Source organism: Gadus macrocephalus, chromosome 5, assembly GCF_031168955.1.
Source record: "Gadus macrocephalus chromosome 5, ASM3116895v1".
NCBI lineage: Eukaryota > Metazoa > Chordata > Actinopteri > Gadiformes > Gadidae > Gadus > Gadus macrocephalus.
In genome coordinates, this window is record NC_082386.1 from 10,611,443 (window position 1) to 10,625,383 (window position 13,941).

General features: G+C 46.1%; 1 protein-coding gene across 1 annotated transcript in view; it reads left to right on the forward strand.

Annotated features, from left to right (window-relative positions):
• Positions 1-478: 478 nt before the first annotated feature.
• Positions 479-13,941, forward strand: part of LOC132457843 (KATNB1-like protein 1) — a 29,748-nt gene continuing 16,285 nt past the window's right edge. The window contains exon 1 of the mRNA XM_060052200.1: positions 479-638. The gene's annotated coding sequence lies outside the window, so the exon portion shown is untranslated. The remainder of the gene's footprint in view (positions 639-13,941) is intronic.

Genomic DNA, 13,941 nt, shown 5'->3' on the forward strand with positions numbered 1-13,941 from the left:
TTGTGTTATCGTCTCAATGTGGCAACGACACCAACAGCCCGAATAACCGGATGTATCAAACCGAATAAAACACAGACAAGATCAAAAAGGATAGTTTTTGTTTAAAATGCATCACTCCCAAAACAGTAGGAAATATAACATTGCATTAACCACTCTTTACCATGGTGTTGACCCATTTAAGTCAATAACTCTTATCTCTACCTGTACATAGCAGTCACTAGCCTGACCGCGGACTACAATAGAAGCCAGTTTGTTCTTTCCAGGATTAACAAAATGCAGCTTGTACATGTGATCCCGTGAGCGGGTGGGGGCGTCCCAGACATGCCAGACATTCCGTCAGTTTGTCCCCAGTGCTAAATCCTACGGCAGGGGGTCAAGGGTCAGAGCGGTGCCTTACACATGCAGATGCTTGCTTCTGCTCAGTCTTAAGTCTTACGTCATAACTCTAGCTTTCACTGTACTCACTGTACTGCTATTGCTCTGTACTCCGGTAGTCCTGTCATTGGTAGTCGCTCAGTCACTAACAGTAGCTGCCACACTGGGAGCAGGAAGGAAAAGCGGGCGGTCCATATATGGACACTGCCAGTGTATCCATCTGGCCCACCATCCCTCCGTCGAGACAACCAGTAGCAGAAACGGTATGTACCTAGGGAATGGTTGTCTTTGTCGCATTCTTCCTCTGTATCCGCATGTATCTGTATGTCTGCCTGCTATGTGTTTGGGTCAGTGTGTGTGTGTGCGTGTGTGCGTGTGTGCGTGTGTGCGTGTGTGTGTGTGTGCGTGTGTGCGTGCGTGTGTGTGTGTGTGTGTGTGTGCGTGTATGTATGTGTGAGAGCATACATGCGTGTATCTTGTGTGTGTGTGTGGTTGTGTATGTGTGTGTTTTTGTCTTCTCGCCGTGTGTGTCCACTGCCTCCTCCCTGAATATTAGTGTTTACATCAGTGGGCTTCCAGGTGTTTCGGAGTAAACAATAGTGTCTGTGTGTGTGTTTGGGTGGGTCTCACAGGTTGGGGGGGGTGAGTATTCAGTGAAAACACTCCAGTGTGTAATTTGTTTATCATTGGCTGTCTTATTCCCCAGCGGTGATATCACCATGGGATCATCAGATTTAGTGCTTACTGACTGGGTGAGATCTGTTGATAGAACGAATGCTTGATTACTGAGCAGGGGAACAGGGGGAGTGCAGTGCTACTGCCTTGCCCGTGTCTTAGACTGCTACACACGTTTTATTTAGTCTGGATGCGTGAGTCAGCCCCGGCAGTTCTGGGGGGCTGTGGATCCCTTCACAGCCCGGGCCCGGTATCATGGGCTCATGGGCTCAAGTCAGGCTTTATTGTGGTCGTGTTGGGCCAACAGCGCAGTGAACTCCTGGGAGCCTAGACAGCATCAGCCATCTTCCAAACAATCCCTTTTTTGTTTTACATATGGTTTCAGAGATCTGCAAGGAGCAGCTGCTCCTTTCTCTCTCAGGGGGGGATCGAGTTCACTGCCAACCCTGTGTAATTGTATAATTATTCCCCGATAGGATTTTGCATGTTTAATAAAACCCCCCCCCCCAACGTGTAGGAACGTTTGAGAGCTTAGTTTGTTTATAATCAGTTTCAAGGTCTCGACTGTCGACCCAGGGATTACTCTACGTATGAAGGTTTAATGATGGGATTTTCTGATTAAGAAGAAGGAAAAGCTGGCGGAATGTGAATGAGGTGTGTTTACACAATTATGTAACGACAAATGGGAACGTAGAGGGAAAAAAACATCCTATTCTATAATATTCCTATAATAATCCATAAAGCCTCCTGTGAAGACAATGGACAGTGGCAAGAGACAGACAGGGACAAAACCAACCACGTATCCATGACACCAAGAATATAAATCAAACATTTACTTTGTCAAGACCCATTTGCCGCTTGTAAACACACACTCCTTCCCTATCACCTTATCATTTACTGATACAACTCCCTAAAATGGCCACACCGTAAGCCAATTCATTATAAAAGAATCACGATAAAACTGATGAACCAGCTTCAAGTGCTTTAGTCTGGCCCCATCCCGGCCCTGTCCCCCCCCAGTGTCTAGGGGCTGATCTCTGGGCCCGCTGGCGTCTGTTCTTTGTCTGCGCCGATAGCCACTGGTCTCTCCCACTTCCCGCCCTGCTCTCACTCCTTCTCCCCGCGGAGGTTAGAGTGAGTCATTGAGTCAGCAGCTGCTCTACGTCATCCCACCACTCTCCCAGGATTCCAGCCCTGACTCCGCCCACCGCTTGGAGAATCCGAAGGGGCTACGCACTCTGACGACATCGCTTCCTCTTATTCCAAGTATGGGCAGAAAGTTGACCACTGCTATCTAAAACTTATCTTTGATGAATGACCAGTGGCGTGCTCGACATGGTCAGTGGCTGTTGTGAGAAAACAAACAGTGCTAGAAAATAATAAAGTGGTTATTTTGGCCAGAGAGTTGCCATGGCGTTTAACTGCCAACTCCATATCAAAGTAATCACTCTTTTTTCACCGTCTTTTTTATTTTATACGGGTGGAACAGCAAGGTACTGTCGGAGATACTGAATACCTCTGATAGTGAAACACGTTTGCTGATGGTTTGTCGCTAATAAATGATGCACTAATAAACAACATCCGCACATCTGGCATGTAAATAAGACAGCCAAACACGATGCCTTAATCCTCTTACCAGTGCAGCATTAAACATCTTGACTTTGATTTCTATCAAAATGACACTTGGCTTTCAAAGGGAATTCCTTCTTATGTTTTACTGGATTAGTCTCAGATGAACAACATAAAAAATAAAAAATAAACGTTTTCATTGTGGCAAAGAGCTGTTGTTTTCCGGACTGGTGGATTCCGTTATTCAATGTTTGAAACCGCCATGTTTAGTTTTCCCATTCCAGAGGCTGACAGAACAGACGACTCAGTCTAGCGCCACCTCCTCGCCACTTCCCTAGCGTTCCTCTGGTGGCTGCGAGGGGGAGGGCCGAGTACCACAGCCCCACAGCGCTTTTTATTTGAGAAAGCCACCATGGATATCTTCCCCCTTGATGATGTCCAGGCACGTTGGTGGGATGCCACGCTGAGACCGCTCGCTGCCCGCTGACAGGGGTGGTTCAGGGTGGTTTGAACTGGTTGTTTGTTCTGATGTACCTGCTGGAAAATAAGGCTTCCACAGTTGTTCTTGGAGACTCCTAGGAAAGGAATCCCTCTCTCTCTCTCCCTCTCCCTCTCTCCCTCTCCCTCTCCCTCTCCCTCTCTCCCTCTCCCTCTCCCTCTCCCTCTCTCCCTCTCCCTCTCTCCCTCTCCCTCACTCCCTCTGTCTGTCTGTCTGTCTGTCTGTCTGTCTGTCTGCCTGCCTGCCTGCCTGCCTGCCTGCCTGCCTGCCTGTCTGTCTGTCTGTCTGTCTGTCTGTCTGTCTGTCTGTCTGTCTGTCTGTCTGCCTGCCTGCCTGCCTGTCTGTCTGTCTCTCCATGGCCTTCACCTTCACCACACAGTTTGTAGAGGAAACGCTGCAGGGTTTCCCATCGAACGCCCTCTTTCCAAATGTTCTTGCAGCCAGTTTGTCTTTCCAACCTATCTCTTTTCGTGAGTCGGGAGCCAAGGTGGTTTTAAAAGAGCCTCATTGTGTTCTCTTTGTTCCGACACCGAACCTCTGCATTCAGAACCTCTTTTTTTCCCTAAATCGCATGTTGAATGAATCACTAAATGGGAAGACGTTAACCACGTGCCAAAGATCTAATTTCGACAATTTATTGGGCATACTGCAGAATAACGAGAAACAGATTGGTTGGCTCTCTAGTGCGCATTGCTGCTGAAGCTCTCCGTGTAGATTAAGGTGGATCTTGTTCACGCTGAGCGCAGTGCACAAATTAGTGAAAAGTTATTCCTCGGAGATCGGGGAAAGCTTGGCAAAAGGAGAGCATCATAGAGTGAAGGACATGAGCCGTTTCAGCTGAAGACGCTTTTCAGATCGGTGTGAGAAGGTCCATTCCATCCATTCAACAAACAAGGTGTTGCATTGCATTGCAGTGTCAGGTGCGTTCACACTGAAATACACATTCGTCTCCCGTTCGCGTTGTCCCCCAAGTTTTGTCGCGCAACAAATCATAAACTGTCGCTGTGCAAGTTTTGTCAGGCGAATTTGCTGCGGTTCACCCTGGACTGTACTGCAGGGAACGGTTGGCCGGTTGAATGCTGATTGGCTGTTATATTACACATGTCGCTCAGTGGCCACGCTGTTCAACACTGATTGGCTGTCATCACGCGAATATCACGGCAAAGTTTAAATATTTCTACTCGAGCGAATTAGGAGGGAAAGCGAATGTACTCCCGGAGCTGAGCTGCCGGACTGCCGCAGAAGCTTCAGCGGCAGTCCGGCAGCTCCGGCGGGTGTACTCCGGGAGCTGAACTGCCGTACAATCCCTTTCTCCTCCATGTCGCAGTTCAATATGGAATTCAGAGAGTCAAGGCCAAAGTTCCTTTCCCCAAATTCTTTTCAACCATGGCCGAGATAACCCCCACTACGAGTCTTTACTTGTTGGGGAAGTACCAGAGACGTCAGACGCAGTCTTTATGATTCAAAATATCAGCCGAGACGGCACATAGCTTTTGGCCGTGATATTAGATATAATATTATAAAAATACCTATATATCGTATAATATTATTATTATTATTATTATTATTATTATTATTATATTATATTGTATATATATAGAGTTCCAGGAGTCCGCAAACGGCATCAATCACTTCTCCTCCATGCTGTGGTTCACTCTGACAGCTCATTGGTCAATGGGCAGCAGCTCATTTGCATTAAAGCTACAGACACCAGAAACCATGCATTCTGAAGGGACTGAAACGGAGGGGAATAGTTTTTTTTTTCCTAAAAGCTATTTTCAGCAAACAGCTTCAACAACATGTTTTCTTGAACTCATATACTATGTTGAGAAAACATCATAATATTTCTCCTTTAATGAGTATACACTATATATACACTATAAATACTCCAAACCACCAATCAAACAACTGTTTGGTGGAAACAAGAGTTCCCACCGAAGTGTTTAACACTTTTAGATCAAGTGCACAGTGTAATTCTGCAGAAAGAACTTCACATCCATAAACAGATATTAGACAAGCTCTTAGCGTTTCACTACAGTACTTCACTGCCATTTGTGTTACAAGCTATTTAATCCATTACAACTGAGAGCAAGGCTTAAACCCTCATTTCCAATGGGCGTCGCCGTGCTTTGGATAATCATTGTGTCTGGATCTGCTTCAGATAAACAACAGAGTTGTAAGTAATAGCCGATTATCATCAAATTTACTCCCTGGTCCATTAACACATAATTAACAATTATCCATCATTTTCATTCTTGGAAGGGCGATCTTGTATTCAGATCACAAATAACAGTTTCTGATAATGATGACATTACTCTCCTTGCAGACTCAGTGGAAAATTCTAAATGGCTTTTAAAGGGCTTTGGAGGGTTTGTTTTTTTTAAAGGAATGATGGAGCGACTCTGGGACATTTTTGTTACTCTGTAGCGTTTGGCCCGCAAGCCCACATGACACCATGCCTATGTGACTTGGCCAGACTAACTTTCCTTCTCATTTGAATTTGGGCGACTGCTTTCATTAAGGTTTTATAACCCACCTTGTGGACTGGTAATGAAGGGTGAACGCCTGTAGGAAAAAACGGGGCGTTTGTGAGGAAAAGAGAATGAAAAAAGGTTTTTCTATCGCATAAGCTTAGCTTAAAGTGTCTCTTTGGAAGATCAGCGATGGACCACGTTTTCAGGCCCATAGTTTGAAAATGCCCGGTTCAGCAGACCTACACACTCAAGGTTTGTGTCGATGCGACAGCGAGGTCTGTGACAGCGGCAGAGACACTCTGAGTGTGTGTGCAGTGTGAGGAGGAGGGCTTTGGTTCCATAAATCAGTCAGTTAGCGCTCGGTCGGGTTCCAGACCAACACATTTGAGACCTGCTGGCCGCAGAACAAGCCCCAAACATCTGCACCAGCAACTCTCCTTCTTCCCAGAAAATATGGCAGGATCGGAAACCCAGTGGACGAAAAACACCTCGCCCCCGTCATCTGGTCTCTTTTAACGCACGCCGTTGGGCCGCGACCTCGTGTGATACTTTAACTGCACTTGGCGAGAGTCAATCTCCAATGAGGGCCTAATTTGTGGAGGAATTTGACTGTGGTTTTCTTCCACTTTTAATCGTGCCACCTTATGAAAGAGTTCATTCTTTGTCTTCCAAGGGCAACAACAATCAGCATGTTGGGATGCTCCCCAGAGCAGAGGGCCAACGTCTGTGTCCCTGCGACAGAGACAGGGAAGACATTTTCTTGATTCATTCCATGTATAGGGAACTAAGAAATGGATCATAACGCGACACGACAAATCCATTTTGGGGAAGACAATCGTCCTCATCGTTACAATCAGACCCCCTCCGCCCACTTTGACAGCGCATATACATTCGAGTGACGAGTTTTGTGTCAACACAGCGTTGCTAGACAACCGCCCAACACCAAAGGATTCTCTCACAGTAGTGCAACAGAACTGAGAAGCGGCGTCCAAGCTGGCCCGGGTTCAGATGGCAGGCGCTGCTCCACAGGGGGACAGTGGGGGAGTCAGCGTGGGGGAGGCAGCATGAGGTTGGAGGGGGCTTTTGGATCCGGCAGCACTTAGGAGTGAATCATGCCTCTGCAGGCCCCGGGTGACTGACTGATGTTTGGATCGGTCGCAGCCGTGCAGACCGCGCCGGGGATCTTGAGCCGTGGCTGGAAAAGCATGCGGCGCTGCAGCGTTTGTATACAGGAGGAAAGTAAGGGAAGATGGGCTGCCTGTAAGCAGCATCATAGGCGGTGTGTGAGTGGGGTAACATTGAATGCCTATGATTGTCAAGAGGGGATGTTCTGGTGCGGAAAGGTTTGATTGGCACCTGATAAGGTATTCTATACTGTATAGTTCATCGACTTTCAAAGTAGATAAGTAGTCCCCTTGGTTATCTTCTGATAAATCGATTCGGATTGTCTGAAAAGATTTTTTTATTGCAGTGCGCTGAGAGGAACAGATGGATAATATGTTTTAACAATATATTATCCATCTGTTTTAATATCCGTTCTTCTATCGGTCAACTTGAAGTCAAAACTGTGAACGTGCCGGGGTTCTAGTTTGGTGTTTCTGGGAGTATAGATGTTAAGTTTAGATCTTAACAGTTTACATACCACAGGCAGGACTGACAAGACAGATTATATGGACCCTTGTACCACAGACAGGAAGAACGAAACCAAACATGACCGAAATATCTCACCATAGTGCCAGGCTTGAAACTGACCCGATGGCCGTTCCTCGGTTGAACACACCATGCTAAAATAAGACACTGACCCCCTGTCTCAGAGACCTGTCTGTGTGACAACTCTCTCAAAGAGAACCATGATGTGGTTTTGCTGATGATTGCTGATTTCTAAGGTATACCAAGGGGTTCATATTTCCCTGAGCACAAGCGTTGATTAAAGTCTGGAATAAGGGCAAACTGATAATCATGTTCAACAAACATAGAGAACCCAGTTTGGGAGAACTGAGCTTTATCAAAGCTGGGAGAAGTGAACCTGTCCAAAATGTTGTATTCTTTTTCTGGTGGCCGCTTCAAAATTATAGGAGATAACCCACCCATGCCAACAGGGAGTCTTAAATCACATAAGGGAGTATTCCTCTGTATTATTCAACAACGTATTTCTTTTTTGTTTTTCCATCCCTTCCCATTTGTTTTTCTTCTATCCCCCATCTCCCCTTGAAGAAGTGTTATTCCACATTATTATAGAAATATTTTACATTATATTAAATCTTTATATTATTCTATGGTCATTTTTCTTCTCCCCCCCCCCCCCCCCCCCACGTCCAATTTTAGGTCACGGTAAAATAATTTCAAGGTTTACAACTTTCAAGTTATTTTTCTGCCAAACTCTAACGCTGATAGTAACAAGGCATGATGGGAATAATACTGTCGACTTCCAAATATAGCCCATTTTTCTAACTATAGCCCTGAAAAACCCACCTTCCGCTATTAGACATGAGACTTCAAGTCATCATTCAGTTTCTCAAGTGAATCATCACTGTGCTAGTTTTAGATCAGAAATCAAGGGGGTTGCAGTGAAAATACTGATTGCGATCTGAAGCGCTGTGCTGTGAAGCACACAGCAGATATGCTCTCATAAAAAAGAGTTCTGGGGTACATTCCAGATGCTTAGGATCACCATGTGGATTTATGCCTGAATGGAAAACCAAAATCACTGGGAATATTTTGGCGGGAAGTAACAATCCCTGTCCGGTCAGAATCTTACATCACGTCCGTCTAGAGATTAGAATAAAGAGCCCTTTCATACTTACTGTCAATTTCTCAAAACAGAAATTTTAGGCTGTATTAGTTATATACTGTGTTACCTTGCTAATTGGAGTTTTAAATACTCTACAGCAGCAAATGTACTCTCCTAACTGTTGGACTTCATTTCCGAGGAGCACCACAATCGATTTTTGGTAAATGCTTTATTTTGACAACTGCAAAAACCAAGTATGGTCTTGATTATAGCCAATTTTTTTAATGGAAAAGCACGACCATAAAAAGGCATCTCTGCTAATATGATTATAAAACCGTGTAATTCAAACTCACCACCTTACAAAAACACGAGCTGCGTTCCATTAGCCCCAGCCCTGTGCTGGGCCTCCTCCCCTGCCCGACGCCTAATTGGGGTGACAGGGGAGCAAACACCAGAACAGGTCTGAGGTGGCAAGGGGGAACACTTGGTACGGGGCGTCCTCGTGCCAGAGTCTCTAAACTGCTCGGTTAGGCTCTGCTGTTAGAACAAATACTTGGAAAGCACCACTCTTCCATGTGGGCCTCGGATCTCCCTGGAGCTTAAATACAGGACAAATAAAACCAAGGTTGGGGGGGTGAGGGGTTGGTGGTCAGCCACAACAACCCGTGCCTCCTGCTTTAGGCCTCCCACAAACCGACCGCAGGCCCACTGCACTGGCCTCGCACTAGACGCTAGACAGCTCACAGGACTGCTGTCCGACCGTGTGCCTCGGTTCAGTCTGGGTCGGTTGTAATGTGCTCGTAAAAAAATTGGACGGCTTAGGAATCGGTCGTGCTCTCAGTCTCACGTCCATTTCCGTCCATGATGGAGTCAGATGTTCTCATCGTAATCTAGACCAACTCTTTTGGTTAGCTTTCTCATCTGCTTGCTAGATACTGCTCTCGGAGAGCAGAAACATCTGGTTTGCCGATCAGAATAAAAGTTGTGTGATTTATACCTGTGTTTTTGAGTGCTTTTTGTCGATCCTCGACCAATAGTGGCATAGCTGTATGATAACGAGTTATTCAAGTATTTCTCCTCCGGTGTGATTCCTCATCCTGTCATTGTAGGATGGTGTAATATTACTCAGGGTCACTGAAGTCTCCTTCGAGCATTTAGACATTGCCATCTCAATTTCAGTTCTTCAATGGTTAGTCTGGTAGTCTAACACAGACGCTTCTCAAATTCGATCAGACCATCTGGTCTGCGCACCGTCTGATGGCGGTGAAGTCATCAAGGTGTTGTTATGATCAGAGAGCCCTCCGCCATCGCCGCCGCTTTTTCTGGACGGATTCTGTGAATAGTTCACCATTCATAAATCTCAGACATCTGTGTTTTTCTGTCTGCAAGACGGCCAGTCAGTCACTGTCCTAGCTGCTGCTTTTGGGCAGAGGAATAGGAGGGACGTATGAACAGACAAACAAGACAGACAGACGGACGGACAGACCGACCGTCCACTAGAAATCGTCTGTGATCTCTGAACTCTGTGTAAAGTTTTCATCAGCCCCGCAGTGCGGCCGTCTACTCAGCTGGCTCTCCTTCAAAACCAAGCTACCAGATATGCTCTCCTGCAGATGATTACCTTCACAGCCCGATACGTGGTTACGAGGCGAGCGATCACGCTCAGCATGATTTGTTTTTCTTCCCGGTTTCCCTTCAACATTCCTCTCTTTTCTTAATTGTTTTCATGCATGTCTCACGCTCACACACTCACACACACGACGATCGGGTGGGCTGCCGGAGTGCTCATCAGTCAAGGTCCCTTCTGTTGACCACTGGAAACGAGGTGGAGCTGAATGTGGGACTCGACCACGTCAGACGTATCAATCAGCAGGTTCTGAATGGCAGTGATTGTCTCCACAGTACCGTAGTGTTATCTTTTTGGGAGGGTGCTGAAAATTCCAGTCCGGTAAGCCCTGCCGTGTCAGAGGATGACAGAGAGATTCCAAAACCATTTCCCTTGGCACATAAGGTGTTGAAATGACCACTGGATGTCTGGAACAAGGTTATGACCCTGTCATATCACTATGGAAGAGCTGAATGATCTCGTCAAGACATCATAGAGTTGCACTCAGTCCAACATTGTGCCGTGTCAAACCAGGACTCAGAAAGCTGTTTAAATTGACTTAATGGATCAAGATTCCCACCCCTCTTTATATCTTTCCCCAAGTGAGAAAAATAAAGTAACTTGCCATTTTCTCAATATGTGTGTGGAGTTTTGAGGTGATCACAAACGTAATGTTTTTAAAAAGGGTGGTATCCGGCATAAAGGAGGGTGCGTCCAAATGTGCATCACGTCATTCCTATCTAGAATGGCTTTTTCTTTTTTAAATGCACAGGATATTTGCAATCTGCAACATCCAGTAGATCTCCCTTGACTTTTTCATTGCCAGATCTAAAGATCACTGTTTCAGCAACCCCAAGCGTGGGCCATTTAGCTAAATTCAGTGCCGTTTTCCGCACAAATGTAAGGAAAGACAGTTGAAATGGATCAACAGTTGCATCAAACCATCAGCATGGACAGGAAAGGACATTTCACAGAAACAAAAGCTCCAAGATGTCTTTAGAGCCAAATGTGAGAACATCCCCAAAGTTAAGAGACATGAGTGATAATTGGTCAGAAACTAGGCATTACAAGCCGCTGGAGTCACACTCTAGGTGATATCCTGTATTATGGGAAAGACATGGTCGATGTGCCAACCGGCCAATGGCCAAGCCTTTTGTCATCCCCATGTCCCTAACACAGAAATGAAGGAGCACAAGGAGAATGTCTGGAGAGTTATTATACCCCTGTGTGCAGGAGAAAAATATTTAAGATGATGAATAGGCCTGCATGATTTATATTGCAGACCAAATCATCTGTTTGACATCAGAAGTATTCAAAAGGTGAAGAAGTGTCACTCTTGACTCAACTTCATATAACAACATAATGATGATGCCCTGTCTATACGTGTTCATGTCATGAAACGACTTTTGCTGCAGGATTTAGTGTTACTAAGAGGAGCGCAACTAGAATTTTCTCTAGGGTTGACCACAGGTCGCTCGATGAGGACTTTATGATGCAAAACGGGGCCAAGAGACATGGTCTGGTGCTCCCTCTCCCCACAGAGGTGGACTTGGTAGCACAACACTGTTACCCTCACAAGGACCCTCAAGTGCAAAGGTTCAAAGTTTTGGAGCTGTTGAATCTGCCCCCCCCCCCCCCTCCTCAGGGAAGACGTCTCTTCTAGTTCTCTCTTGGAAAACCACCAGGCAAGGTTCACTCCCTAACCTCTGACACAGGGACTGCTTTCTGCAGCAATGACTCAGCTGTGCTACCATCTTGTATGCACACTACTCAAGGTCTAATTCAAAACACACAGAAAACAGCAGGTTCAATATATGATGCAATCTATTCTGGACAAATGGAAAGTACTAGTAAGAGAACAGGAATGCACAATAAAAGGCAGAGGGAAATCATGTATAAGCGGGACACCTTTTACCATTAAATTGTGCAGACCAGATGAGAATGGGAATCCGGCCAACCTAATTGGTTCCTTGCCAATTGATCATCAATTAAAGAATCAATCAAAAGTTGCACTGATTCAGTGACGGATCATTGGCCCGAGGTAAATGCTCCCAGGATGGGTGCAGCAGATGCTCAAGGACCCATGTGTATTGGAGCAGTCGCGCACGTGTTCTTTATGGAAAATACGAGCGCAGGGAAGAACCACACATGACACATTGTTATGGTCTGTGCAGCCCCTATGCTCGTCTAACATACGTTTTAAGACAAGCAAACAAAGCAGTGCCGTGTCTGCCTCTTACATTATTGTGATTTACACACGGAAAACCACAGGACTCGTGCCAGCTTCCAGCTTCCTCGCAGTCTCCTTGCGATAGTCCTCAAACCCCGAGCTTATATCCCTCTCTGTTATTCTGACCCCCGGCCTACTCGCTTCCCCACATCCACCAAAATAATATTCTCCCACCCCCCGCTCCTTTCAGTTTAATACATCAGGTTTGAAATTTTCTTTGACAGCGGAAAATGTGCTCTTGATAATCTCTACAAACTTTGTTGAGTAAACTAAATTGAAAAAAATATATCAATGTGAGTACGGCCTGTATCGCCTGCTGAGCCTGTCCTGTTGTTCATGCCCGCGTCGCGGAGTCCTGGAAGTCATCGCCACACCAGCGTTGACTCTGGGAGCTATTCAGAGAATGTAAGGAGAGATGATGATGTACTGTGGGGTCCGCTTAGCTGTTGGTCTCGGTGGTCTGAGGCTGCTGAACAGCGGCACTTTCTGGGGTTTTGGATGCACACTGGGCTTCTGGATTGATGGACCCCCCCCCCACCCCAGGAGCAACTTCTGAGGCATCTGAATTCATTACACAAGGACCCCCCTCAAGTCTCTGGAGGTTAACTCTAGTGCTCCAGCCCTCCACCTTGAACATATGTGTTGAGTAATAGCAATATGCTGAAGCCGTCTCCTGAGTTTTGGTGGGAGGGAGCGCCAGAGAACACATTTGATTATATATCTAGGGTGTGGGTTGGGATGCGGTAGCTGACTAGAAGAACATGTTGTTCTTCACTGGAACAGTGTCACAAGTCCTTAAAAGAGGAGATGAATCCTTCTTCCAAACGCCTCACATGGGTTCTTTGAAGCTTGTCTTTACGGATGGGAAGAGGCAACATATGGACATAGATATGGAAGGAATCGCACTGCTGGGAATGGGGCAGTGTCAGAGCTCTGACCTCAGACAGATCAAACAGAGGGAGGTGGGGACTCGAGCCCAACACTCTGCCAATAACAGAACTGGGAATAAGTGCTGAGGCAACGTCGCGCCACACGGCCCTCTTCCTCCCACTGTCATCCTTCCTGGACAAACAGACCTGAGCTGGTTTTCATCAGCACATTTGTGCATCACTGTGTGAAGAAATCCTTGGCTTCTCCTAATTAGCAGGAGACTTAGGGGAGCCAACAGATTAGTCTGCATAAGCGGGCCAGGGGATGGGTCCACTTAAGGGTGGCAGAGGATTGGTCCACATAATGGGGCCATTAGATTGGTCCGCATAAGGGGGCCAGAGGTTGGTCCACTTAAAGCGACCAGAGGTGGTGTCCACATAAGGGGCCCAGAGGATTTGTACAGGGCGTTGGTTTGAAGGGGGAGCACGGATTAACCGTGAGTCTAACGACATGAAACTATTTCTGTCGACAAGGACCCTCAGTGCGACACCGCAGTTCCGCTCTGCCTCCACCGCGTCAGTAAAACGAACTCCATACTTCGGCATCAGCCCTTGGATCTGAAGAGACACGTGCTTAATTTTCCTTTCTGCTTTCCTTTTTCCTGGATCACCATGAATCTTTTTCCTCTTCTTGCTTGGAGGAGTAATTGTAGATGACAAAAACATGTCGACTCAAGGCTATTACCTTTGATACGCTTGTTCCATAGATAAGAACCTTTTTATCCTCTGTGGAAAACATTGCTGACCACCATCAGAACCATGCTTTATCCATACATAGGTTCATAAAACGATTTATTGAATCGTAAATATGGTTAACGTTGTAATGTCAATCCCTTAAAGGATAGATTCTTTA